Genomic DNA, 14,131 nt, shown 5'->3' on the forward strand with positions numbered 1-14,131 from the left:
GTCGTTCTATGTAGAGTCCTTTTTATGGTCGTGAAGTGCACCTCATCCAATAAGAGTGAGACTACGGAGTGTTTTAGGAAATACTTCACTTTTTTTTCTATTCTTATCGTGCGAGGGTATGATATCCTGTATAATTCATCATTATATTATACATTTCAGATCATGCCTCCTCATAGAGCTTACAGAAGGAATGCAAATATACACAATGGTAACACTATTCCTACAATCTCAGACCATAAGGCTGCAAATGCAGAGTTTCAGAATGGTACCCAGATCTTGGCTCAAAGTGAGGCTAACTAGAACTATCAGTAGACCCCAATTCCTACTAATGCAAATAATTAGTCAGTAGTAAGGGTTCGAGATTTTATTCAGATTAATTTGCCAAAGTATATAGGGGCACAGGTTGGTGAGTACTGATGAGTCTACAAATTGGAACTATTCAGGGAGATTTGATATATTTAGTGTTCTCAAATGCATATTTTGTCTCAATAACTGATGAAAAACCTTGAGTTTCAGGTATTTGAATTGAGAGAAAAATAATGGACACTATCGAGCAAAAAAGAAGAAGGCAACAAAAACTAACGAAGAAATGAAGGCCTGAAGATCGCGTAATATGTTTGTCTAGTCGTCAAATGGCTTGGATCTCGCCTAATTTTCTAGTGTGCTGAGCCTTGAAGGAAAATATCAAATCGGTGGTAGAAAAGAATAGTCGACGCATCGCCGAGAAGTTCTACTAAGTTAAACTGTTCACCCAATGATTTAAAATGCGAAGAGGCTGAAGGCTACAACAAAACGATGATAAAATCTACCAACAGGCGGATTATAGAGTATATCAGCGATCCCGACTAACTGTACCAAGTGATCCTTTTGCAACTCAATTTTTCAAAAAACTATAAATACTTGTTTAAGTTATTAGATTAGTACTTAATTATTCTTGAATTTTAGAGTATTTTTTAGTGGAGACTTGTAATATTTCAGTTTTAAGCTCTTCAAAGATTTTGGGAGACATTGCTCTTGAGTGTTGAAGGTTTTCAACTCCAAACAATTTGAAGTGGGTATCAAAGAATCTTTATGTTAGACGTGTTTACAGACTTTATTTATCGTACCCATTTGATGGAAACACTTCGGTATCAATTTTTATCTCTTTTTCATGTCTAGCTAAAAATCCCAATTTTTTGGGTGTGATTATGTGAATATGGTTTAAATACTGTTGGACTTTGCTTATTGATAATTTAATTGCTGTTTAAATATGATTTCATTTAGTATTTATGTTTGAGTTTGATGGGATTGTAGTTGCAAATATCATTTCATCTTCGTGTTTTTGTGTTGCTCGAGAGAGAGAGATTTGAAACAAAGACTACTTAATCGATAGACTGTGGTTATTGGGTTGTCGTGGGTTCATTCTTCTCGAGAGAGTGAATCCTAGACCTTCTCCCACACATTCAGCTCGAGAGTGTGAATGGGATATGGCGAAGGTTGTGCTTAATTGCTTCAAATGGGTGTTCAGAGAAGACGATTCGATACGGGTTAATTGTTTGAGAGAAAATTATCCCCACCAAGTCTAGATTAGTCAACATTTACTATCAATAACATGCACTTGGTTGTTTATTTTATTCCATATTCCTATCACATCCCGAGAATCCCGTCTCCCTATTTCACATCTTTATATTTTAGTTGTTTTTGTTCACTATTGAATACAAAAAGCCCCATTGATAATTTACATTCATGTCACTTTTTGATTTGGAATGCTTTTATTCTCTAATGTTTATAACTATGATTAAGTAGAACTAATTTTTACTTTTCTATTTGATTCTTGATTATTAACTGCTCCCTTGGGACTCGAACCGAACCCTTGGTTGGGTTATTTTATTAAACGATCGTGAGCTCTTATAGTTGGATGAAGAGCTATGATACGTCAATCAAGGACCCATAGAACTTAATTGATGAGGTTAAGGAAATCCTTGGAGTGATCAAGGGACTGGTAATGATAAAATAGAGTATGCATCCAACCAACTTAAAGATGTAGCTCACATTTGGGTTACTTAGTTGAAAAAAACAGGGCTACAGATGCAACTCCTATGACTTGAGAGTGTCGGATGCAATTCCCATGACTTGGGAGTGTTTTACTAGAGCTTTTCTGGACAGGTTCTTTCAGATAGAGTTGAGGGATGCTCAGGCTCAGAAGTTCATGAATATGAGGCAAGGTACAATGTGAGTCCAAGAGTACGGGGAGAATCATCTGGCATCTCATACAACCAATATGTTGCTTCTATGTTAAGAGACATTGGGAACAACCTCATTCTTATAGCATTTAGGCTCATCCTAGGGATCTCCTTTGAATTTCAGATCGCTAGAAAGTTCATTACATTTTGATGAGCATCATCACTAGCAGGAAACACTATTGTTCCGGTGGCTCCAGCTCATTCCAAATTTAAGTCATCCTCTTCAAACACTCTGTGGGCTGGTTGTTGTGCTCGACCCCTTGGAGCAAATAGGTGGCGGTGAGGAGGACCTATCTCTTCCATGCCTTCATGTTCCTCCACAACCTTAGGTGGGTTTTTTTAACATCATGTTGCTGAGCACCTCTTGTAGCGGTGTAAACGTCAAGTCCTAATCTTTGCCTCTTAGCCGCAAGTTCCTATGAATTCATAATCTTGGAGAAAGTTTTCCTAATTTCAAGATCGTAGGGAATCAATGGAGCTCCCTTACTTTTGGTGTTGGGCATGCACTGTTGAACTTACATGTCATACACACTAACAAAGAACCAGACATAAAATTAGGAGATATAACTGCAGTTTTAATAAATGCTAGTATTTCATGATTCATATTCCCAGGCAGCGGTGCCAAAATTTGATACATCCAAACTTACACTTCAATTAACACTTATAAAATATCAAAGTCAATTTATAGAAATCAACGTGAGTGGCGGTCTATCCCACAAAGTATTTCTTTACATAAATAGTTTCACTGTCGCGTTTATCCAAATGTTGTTATTATTTACTAGTGAAAGTAACTTCGAAATGTAAAATAGGTTTAGTTGAAAGGTTCATGTAACCATGTTGTCAAAATATCAAGATTAACAATGAACATATTCTTGATGTCAAGGTTGTACTGATAAGTGAATAAAACCAGGGTTGTGTTTCCCGTGATGTTATAATCTAGCGTTGGTTCATGAATGAGCTTCAAGTAATTTCTTCTTTGCAAGTTATAGGTGAGTTAAATGTATCTACCACTTCTTAGTCTATTTAGATAACTTCCACTCATTTCCTCTCGTTCATAGAGTGTTAACATATTTTACCCTCACATACTATGACGTTTAAGTACTCTTCTCTCGAACTCAAACTTTTACTCCATTTCATCATATTAACTCAACTTTCTCCCAATTATCAATCTTCTCTAGAACAATTGATAGATATAGGTTGGTTTTAATGCGTGCACTCATTAGAACAAATGAATAACGAAACCTATGTTTTGCTCTACAAATATAAATCACATTCTACTAGTTTTATAAATTTACACCTAAATTTTAGTCATAGTTCCCACAACCCTAGTTGTGGTGTTTAGCCACTCATGTTTGCAATTAAATAAGAAAATATGTTTATAGATACATTAAGAAGAATCATGTACGAATATTTGCAAATTCAATAAATAATTGATATTCAAAAACCAAATCAAACTTCCAATTTCAATTCAATTGTCAACCGATAAAAAAAGTAGAGAATATTTCAAAAGTATTCGCTCGATCAAGATATGACGAAATGAAAAAACTTAACCCAATTAATTCTATTTGTTTGTCTAAAAAAAGTCCTATTTCAAGTATGATTAAATTGTTGCTGGTTTTCACGGATAGTAAAACCTGTCAAGGACCATGAAGCCCTTTGTGGTTGTCATGAAACCCGACAATACCCTTAGTCGTAACACAACGTACTCAACCTCTCGAAGGTTTTATACAATCCCTTAGACATCTTTCATCGCATAGATATAAAATATTGCAGAATATAAAACTTTTTCATGATATAACACAAGAATAAAAGTCATCTCATTAAATACCTTTAAATACAATCGAAGTACTAAGTCTCAATGTTAAGACATCTTAAAACACGACTACAACACAATAGGACACGACCCTTACAATACAAAAGAAACTACTATCTAACATGAACTTAAAGAAACTCTTAACATAAGGGTCCTTGAACTTTTAAGAACACACCAAACTTGGGAAAAGTAATCCAAGCTCTTCATTCTAGGAAAGGTCCTTTAGCCGCTGCCGTCTATATTTGGTGTACAAAGATGAAGAAGAATGGTTTTAGTACAATAATGGACTAAGTATGATAACCATGCGAAAACATGCTTTAAAAGGATCATTTGGTTGGACACCATGCATCATGTATTTTAGAGAAACTTCAGGAACATTTGATACAATAGGCACAATATAGTTCACATACATCATAATATGCATGGAAACCATTCATAACAATAAGTAAAGCCATTTAGCATATTTGAGGCACATTAAATACCCACAATACATTACTTTTATTTTTATCATTACTCCCTACCTAAAGCAACCCTTAAGTAATACTTAGTGCAATGTATGAATAGTGTCCTATTCCAACATTATACCAAAATATCACCTTAAGGTCACCAAAAGGAAACCTTCATAATCTAACCACATACGTTCATAAAGTCAAAAGCACATCATAAGACATAATCTTCACATAAGAATCATCACCTAAGACAATTCCCAAGTCACACTAATTCAATGTGAAAGTAGCATCCCATAATACTACTCACACCAAGTGTTCCTACGAAGCCACCCTAGACTAGGCACATCATATTCAACAAGTCATAACATATTCATTTAACATCATACATAAGCCGAACATACTTCATAAGCAACATATAAGAACTTATTCATTTATTACATCTTTAATCAAAACCTATTTAGTTCATATCATAGGCAAACAACCCTTACAACCCCTTCACAAGCTGAATTGCGCAACATACACATGGAGTCCCATACCCCCTCATATACTAAGCAAACCCATTTAGAAGTCATATGTGTAATTTCATACATAATCATAATTCATGTCTTGACATAAGGAAAGTCAACCTTATCATGCATTGATATCAACATACAAAAACCATATTCTTTATTATGTAAAAGAACCTAATCCTAACCTCCCTTAAAGTCCACTTGTGCAATGCATAAGTAGGGTCCATAGTCCTACCTACACTAAGTAACTCTTCAAGAAGTCATGGCTAGAGTTCATATTCTTATCTTAGTCATTTCTTAACTATCAGGAGACATTTCCATAACCGACATAGACCATGTGAGCTACATGGAATCCGATGTTCTACTCCCACACCGAAAAGAGAGGGTACTACTTTCCAAGGTAAAACCTACATATATAATAACTTCTATGTGGATCCACTAAGCTTTGACCTACTAGGGAATGTAGTTATGGAACAAGTAGATTGCTACTAGAAACCCTGACTTGCTAAACGTTGAGGTTTCCATCTCATGAGACAACATCTATGTGTGGAACCCAGATTCGCTAAATGTGAAAATTATCTTGTGGGAAGCTGAACTTGCTAAATGTGAAGTCCCCACTATCTTTTTCATGTTCACTTGGTGCTAAGCTCAAACTCTCTATTTAAAAATCTTTAAGCCTTTATTTAACATTAGTTTATAAGGTAGGCTTTAGGGACTTAATACCTCATATATCATATACCTGAAATGTTTCTAAGATAAGAATAGCCTTTCATCATATAACCTTCATTATGTGAGAATAACCTTTCATATAATCATACAAAATTCATAACATAGTCTAGTTTAGAGTACAGTTGAGGAAAAATTTCAAGAGACTCACTTTCACTAGATTATCATAAACCTTATTCATTCATTAATGTGTGTGTACATATGTGAGAAATCTTTTCACATGAACACCTTTAAGAAACATATGTTCATATCTTGATAATCATATACTTTTCATACATAATGAGATGTAAAGGCGCATATGAGAATTAACCTTTCAATTGACACCATAAACACATCATAATCATAATTATGCATGCAGAGTGTGTGTGTACATATTGGTTCTCATAGTAATATAATAACAACAACATTGATGTTGAGTTCACTTCCCTTCAAGGGATCACAACACATCCACTATATCCCTAAATCATGAAAAATTCACATATAAAGCCTCTAGAGATTCTATACCACACACCCATACTTCATTATAGGAGACAAGTACACATTCAACACTTGAATAGATAACTCTTAACATGTATAGGATCACACATTCATATAAGGGTCATATGGGTTGGGGTACTTCCTCCATAGTACCTACCACAATTAAACATGTAACCATACCATATTCTTAACATTTTCATTCACATACACTTCACATTGTCAATATACCTTAGTCATCATGATATCATTGAGGACTACATATATGATCTCCATTGCACACCTCACACATATATGCGTCATAACAACAATTCACTTTAAATTTATTGCCTTCAAGACCATGATCACAACATGCATATATAGAAAAGAAGTAAACACCGCCACCATAACTGGACCAAACCACACAACATCAATTCCCATACTATAGACTAGAGGTTAGATCAATTTACCAATTCTCCAAGACATGATCATCAATTGTCAAAAAATTATAATTAATAGCTAGATATAACAATAACATTGAATAATTCATCAAAATCTAAGCTTCATTCAATTAACATAGAATCCTAATTACCAAACCACTTTATAGGCTAAATTGAGAATTTAGGAGGATCAGTTTTTTAAGAAATTTCAAGAAAATCATCATAAAAACCTTATTTTATAATTAATCCATCAATATTATGACTTTATAAACCATTTTACAAGGAACCCATGTTTAGATTGAAAATAGGGAAATTTGGTCTTTGAATCATTTCAAAGTTTTTGATAGAACTTCTCGAATGAAAGGTTATTCAAGAATCAAGAGACACCATACCTCATAGATTGAAGATCCACCAAAATTGAAGAATAAATATGTTGAACACCCATCACCTAGCTTGAGATTGACATTGGCCTCCAATGGAGTTTTGAGAGAATCTATTTTGGGAGGGAAGGGTTTAATTTGATGAATGAGGTCTAATTTTGGGTTTCTATGTTTTAAGCAAATTAAAATACCGTAAAATAGGAAAAATAACCGTCCACCATTTAATTAGAAGATGGGGGTGAATTTACCCTTAAGTGGCCAAACCAAAACAGTGTTGCAAGTGCCAAACCACGACCACCATCCAGGGATCATGGATAGCTTGACGACCAGTGTTGTACCTCTGTGGAATGCGACTGCAGCTCGTCATGTTGGGGCCTAATCTCCCACGACTAAGTGTGGATCCATTCCTCATTCCTACGGGATGTCAACTAGTTGATGGGGCGTCGATTAGAGGCGTAGGTCAAGGCTGTCTTGACAATTTTTTGGACAACGTTTGGGTCCTCTTCAAGGACCCCTAGGGTGGTCCTTAGGGATAAGTACCCAAACATTTTGACCCTAAACACGACCATCTAGATTCTAGGGTCATCTCCACTAATTTTAGACTCCAAACGACACACCGAAACAAGGAAAACATACTAGAATACACAAGGACGCAAAAGACTAGTTTTGGGACGTCTTGGTCGTCCCTTGATTTTTGACCCAAACTCTTCAAACCAACTATTAAAAGCCATTTCTCACTATATTAACAAGTTATTAACCAATAAAACTCATGTGAAGCTCTAGTTCGTCCTATTTCATTTTGAGGGTGCTGTAGTGGTCCTTACATAGAACTCTAAAAACAAAGTTCTTCAAGGCCTGTCCATAATAAATATACCACAGGCTGCATCACGAACCGTAATGATGACCACGGTACATTTGGGTGATCGTCGTCTTCACTTGGACAAACCATATTGAAATGTATCGAGGACTTCCCACTGGTTAATCTCCACGATCATCATTAAAACTCTTCAAGAGGACCACGACCCATTTAGGCTTTCTTGGTCGTAACTTAGCACTTCCACAATTTAACTTCTCAAAACCTGCACACGGGAATTCCATCACGAATCCTTCATAGCTTATGTGGTCTTTACTTGACCAAGTTTACCAAATTCCTCTCATAATGTTTACACTACTTCAACCTGATGAGCCTCCATACGACTCCTTATTATGACCACACCCCATCTAGGGTTCCGTTGGGCCTTTATCAAAAAAACTTTTGTTCCTTCTTTCTATCTTTGGCATCCAAGTTTTTAACCTGTTCAAGCATTACTATACACATCATATCCATGTAAATGGACCTAATTTCTAGAATTAATCCTCTGTTTTGAAAATTAAATGTTCATGTCCCCTTCTGGTAATTTTTCTTTTATGTCTTCCTATCATAATGTTTTATGTTTTCTTATGATCATGTTTTATGTTTTTATGTATACACCTCATATTGAGGACATTACATGTACTAATCTATATACTTGTTCCTACATTGTTTAACTAGTGTAGGGTTCGGTGATCTTCTTTCTCCCATTCGTGGCTAGTTTCTTGATAATTCAAAGTACGGAGACTTGGTGAATCCTCATGTTCTGAAAACCATGTTTACTTTGCTTTCTTATGTTTTAGGATTCAGACATTGTACGTGGTGTACATGTTACACCCTGATAACTTATCTTGATGAATATGAAGATAATAATTTGATTTCTACTTTTATGACAACTCTTTTATGCTATGAGACTTCTTTTCTTAAATTCCTATATATTCTATTATGTTGTATTGTATATATATCAAGTGACTTGTGTACCTCCTCTCAAGGTCTTATACTTCATGTCACATCTAGGGTGTACTTTTGATAGTGATAGAGAGTGACATTCCCAAGATGGATTTTCGATCTTTCTATGGTCATTATGAATTCTTGGTGATGTCTTTTGATTTAACTAATGCATGGGTGAATAGATTTTATGAATAGGTTCGTTAAACAATATCTTGACATGTTTATGGTTGTGTTTATCGATGATATATTGATTTATTGCATTGCAAATTCTCAAGGATCGATAATTGTATGCTAATTTTAGCAAGGCATTCAAGGTGACTCTAAGGAAATTGAGGCAATTAAGGCTTGTCCTAAACCTTTGTCTATTTTAGATATACGTAGTTTCTTTGTTAGTGGAAGGGTTTTCCACTATTGATTTGCCTTTGACGACATTGACTCTAATGAAGGTTAAATTCTATGGTTAGAGGGTTGTGATAAGTGTTTCCAAGAGTTGATGGATATACCCACTTCATCCCTTATTTTAACATTACCGGAAGGATAAAATAGTTTTGTGGTTGTAATTCTTCACGAATTATCTTTGGTTGTCTTGATTCAACATGTGAAATTCATTGCTTGTGCTTCGAGGTAATTGAAGGTGCATGAAAAGAATCATTCGACTCATGATTTGGTGTTTAAGATTTGCAGGCATTACCTATATGTTGTTGATGTAGATGTATTTATGGATCAAAGGAGTTTGTAGTATATGTTCACCCCGAAGGATTTTAATCTTCACCAAAAAAAGTGGCTTGAATTATTAAAATATTATGACATGAGTTTCATATATTTTCCTAGTAAAATGGATCTTTTGGCAGAAACTCTTAGTCGAATGACAATAGGAGGTGTTGTTGATATTTAGGATGATAAAAAAGAGCTAGGTCGTGTCTTTATAGATAGTCTCGACTGGGTATTCTCTTAGTTGATTCCAACGAATGTGGTGTGATCATTTAGAAAGCTACCGTATCATCTTTTGTGCTCAATGTAAAAGCTAAGAAGGATCTAGACCCAGTATTGGTTGAGTTGAATAAGTTGGTTTCTAAAAAAATCATTAAAGCTTTATCCCAAGGGGAGAGACTCTCCTTCGATGTCAAGGTCAGTTATGTGTTCTAAATGTTAACGAGTTGAGGAATAAGAGTTTGAAAGAATCTCATATTTTTCGGTATTCAATTCACGTGACAACCACTAAGATGTATCATTATTTTTGAGAAGTGTGTTGGTAGAATGGAATGAAGAAGAATATTGTTGAATTTGTTGCTATATTTTGAGACAATCAACAAGTAAAAATTGAGCCTAAAAAACGGTATGATTTGGCTCATGACATTAGTATTTCTACATGAATGTGGGAAGATTTGAATATGTAATAATGGGTTTACCTAATAGTCGTTATTAGTTCTATTTGATTTGGGTTATTGTGGACCAAATGACTAACTTGGATAGTTCTATTTGATTTGGGTTATTGTGGACCAAATGACTAACTTGGCTCACTTTCTTCCCTTTAAGACATTTTTTTAGGTGGAGAAAGATGCTAAGATTTATATTTAAAAATAGTGAGATTGAATGGATTTTCCTTTTCTATTATCTATGATCGTGGCACTTAGTTCACCCCCTAATATTGTAGGTCATTTTAGAAATGTCTCAGTACACAAGTGAAACATATTATGACTTTTTATCCCCAACCTGATGGAAAATCTGAGCGTACTATTTAGGCTTTGGAGGATATGCTAAGATCTGTCATGATTGATTTAAAGGGTAATTAGGCTAATAATTTGCCTTTGTTTTAAAGTTTGGTTATAATAATAGCTATCATTCCAACATTAGGATGTCACCGTTTGAGGCCCTTTATGGTAGGAGGTGTAGGTCTCTCATAGGTTGATTTTAAGTTGATGAATTTGCTTGGATAGGGCTTGAGTTGGTGCATGAGGTTATGAGAAGGCTCGAATTTTTCATGAAAGGTTGAGAACAACTCAAAGTTGATAAAAGTCTTTTGCCAATATTAGAAGAAGAGAACTTGAGTTTGATGTTAATGATTGGGTCTACTTGAAAAATTAACCTGAAGGGTTAAATGAGGTTTGAAACGAAGGGGAACCTTAGTCCTTGTTATGTGGGACATATCATACTTTGAGGCGTATTTGCAGGATTGCTTATAAACTTATTTTACCTAATTATATTCCATGTCTCTTTGTTGAAAAAGTGTGTTGAATATTTGTCATCCATTATACCTCGGGAAGGATTGGGATTTAAAATAAATAATTCTTATGAAGAGATTATAAGTGAGATTTTAGACCTTCAAATTTGAAAGATGTGAAGCAAAGAAGTTTCTTCTGTGAAGGTTCATTGGAGGAACGAATTAGTTGAGGGCTTTACTTGGAAAATCTAAAGTAAATATGATGTCATGATATCCTCATCCTTTGTCTCTACTCCTACTCTAGCTTGAGGTATAAGCCTCTCATAGTTAATTATTTCAGATTCATGTGTTTTAGTCATTCATATTTCCATATGCATGCATGTTAATGAAAAACTTGATTTTTGATATTATGCTTTAGCTTGAAGTGATTCTCCATATTTATGTGCATTTCGATGAAATTTGTATTCAGGTTGGGTTGTTTGTTTAGCTCCTACTCTATTTATGCTAGCTTGAGTCCCATTTGAGGATGAATATTTCTGAGGGGGAGATATTGTAACACCTTAAAATTTTGAAAGTCAAGTTGGAAAGAAGACTTGCAGAATATTTTTCGATTCAATGCTAGACAAGTCTAATCTATATATCTTAAGTAATTCTACGAGCCGTTAGAATGATGTTGTTGACATAGAGTTGAGTTTTTGAAATTTGGAGTCTTTGAAGTATTACCTACGACTTAACATGATGAGTTGTAGAAATTTTGATGAGCCCTAGATGACATTCATATTGGTTCAGAGATTTGATTTTGGACCTCAGGTTTATAGAAGGATTTGATGGGTCGTAATTTTGGTTCCCAATCTAAGTAGAAGAAGTCTTGTATGAAGTTGCTAGACTAATTAAATATTGGACTTGAACTTGGGTTATATGGACCGTAGATTCAATGACGAGTCGTATATTGATTTCATAGAAAGTAATATAAAATTTAGATTTTTGAAGTTGGTTACACAATAGACTAGTACGACCCGTGGAAAGTGCTACTAACTATAGGTCCATTGGACAATTTTTTTGAAGGTTATTTTGTTTTTTTCACATGCATTTAATACCTACACTATATCGTTTTGACCCTAATTATAAGTCCTATAACTATCTTTTAATTCCTAAATCTACCCAAAACCTCTCATTCTCTCAAATTCCTAAGTTCCATGAAAGTTTATCCTCTCCAATTATCTCTCATATTCAAAGAAGATTCTAGGGTCAAGTTTCAAGTCTTCTTTATCCTCAATTGATTTTAGGTCATGATCATCATGGTATGCCATAATTCATAAAGGGGTTCCATTGACCCATTGGGTCCCAAAAGATCTCCAAGTTTTCAATTCACATTTCATTAAATTGATTAGGGCTTGATCTAAATTCTCCATGGGCCCTAGTTCCTATGATTCAATTGTTTGATTTCAATATTATTATGTGTGATATGATTCAATTATGTGTTTTCCAATTAATTCCAAATGGACCCATGCATTATCCATGATTTTTATCATGAATTTATGAAGAAAGCCATTGACTTATGTATGATAATTTGAAGCTATGTATGATTTATGAAAAATGTTTATAAGTTATGGTTTCTTTGAGATAAGCGAATTTATTAAAGGTTTTCTCACATATTAAGAGGTCATGGTTGCGAAAGGTTTTTTCACATATGTATGAGTGATGATGTAAGGAGCTACTCTATGATGACTTTATGATCTGTATTGATATTATGAGTATGGACTATCGTAATGTTATGTTTTGATGATTTACTATACGTATTTAGTTGGGATTTAACTTAGCATTGAGATAACTTTGAGGTGGATACTCAAATACGGGTGACATCAAGTAGCAACCTCTAGTACCAAAATATGTGCCCCAATAGGATTCTTATAAATGACCTAGCTAGTAGATCTACAAATAACATATGAATGAGTGATACATAGTTCTATGTTCTTATGTAGCTCTTCCTTCTCGGTGTCGAAGTTACATCAAATTCCATGTTATATCTTGCATGGTCAATTGTTAGTTAAAGCTTATAACCTGTAACACCCCAAAAATGTTTTTAAGCTTAGATTCGAACCCTTCTTTGTTATGAGTATTATTTTACCAAATAATTTAAAAAATTTTAAGTGTTAAGGTCAGGTCACTAGATATAGCCCTTTGATTTCCAACAAGAATTAAAGATAATTCATTCAAATCATCTCTTAGTTATTTTTAGTTTTGGGTCAACTTCAAAAACAATAACTTTTAGCACGTGATGATTTAGGAGACACATAAAATATCAAATGAAAGGTCTTGAAATCCTCATTCCAATGCATCCAAGTTTACTAATTTTTGGGCTTGTATAAAGGAGATATGTCCATTTGAATTTGGGTTGTGTGATTAACAAAAGTTTCCCAAAAATATGAGGGGTATTTAATTTGGTCACTTCCTTACCCAATTAGCTCAAAATGAATTTTAGTAATATTTTGTGGTCAAATCTGATTAAGGCCAGTTTTAATAATTCCAAATACACTTAGAATTTTAGAAGAGAGATAATTCAATTCATTCCTAAGTTCTTTTAATGTTTTGGATCAATTTCAAAGTATCATAACTTTAAGCATAGAATGATTTAGGAGATCCATAAGACATTAAATGAAAGATCATGGAATTCTCTTTCCGATGTCGCTGAGTTTGCTAATATTCAAGCTCGTATGAGATAGATATGCTCATTGGAAGTCGGGCTGTCCAAATAAGGAAAGTTACCCAAAAATATGAAGGGTATTTTTGTCTTTTCTTTACCCACTTACATTTAAAAGTTTTTCAGTAAGGGTCTAGAATCTAAACTGATATCAATAAGTTTTATTGATTCCTAAAATACGCTTACTGTTTTTAGAGGAGTTCAAGAAGAGGAAAACAGGAGAAACGGAACGGCGTTCAAGATTTTTATGCTTCTTCGAGGGATTTTGCTAATGATTTTATTCTAAGAGGTACCTACACTTCCATAGTGTTGGGTTTATTTGAACACATGCCAATCATGAGTTTATTTTATGAATTTAATCCATGATATTGAGTATATTGATAATCATGTTGAGTTCTTGAAGTTTTGTGCTTTGTTTTTTATAATGATGTTCTTGTTAAGTTCTTGTGGTGAGAGTTGAAAATGAGTGTTGTTCT

Source organism: Solanum pennellii, chromosome 10, assembly GCF_001406875.1.
Source record: "Solanum pennellii chromosome 10, SPENNV200".
Classification (NCBI taxonomy): Eukaryota; Viridiplantae; Streptophyta; class Magnoliopsida; order Solanales; family Solanaceae; genus Solanum; species Solanum pennellii.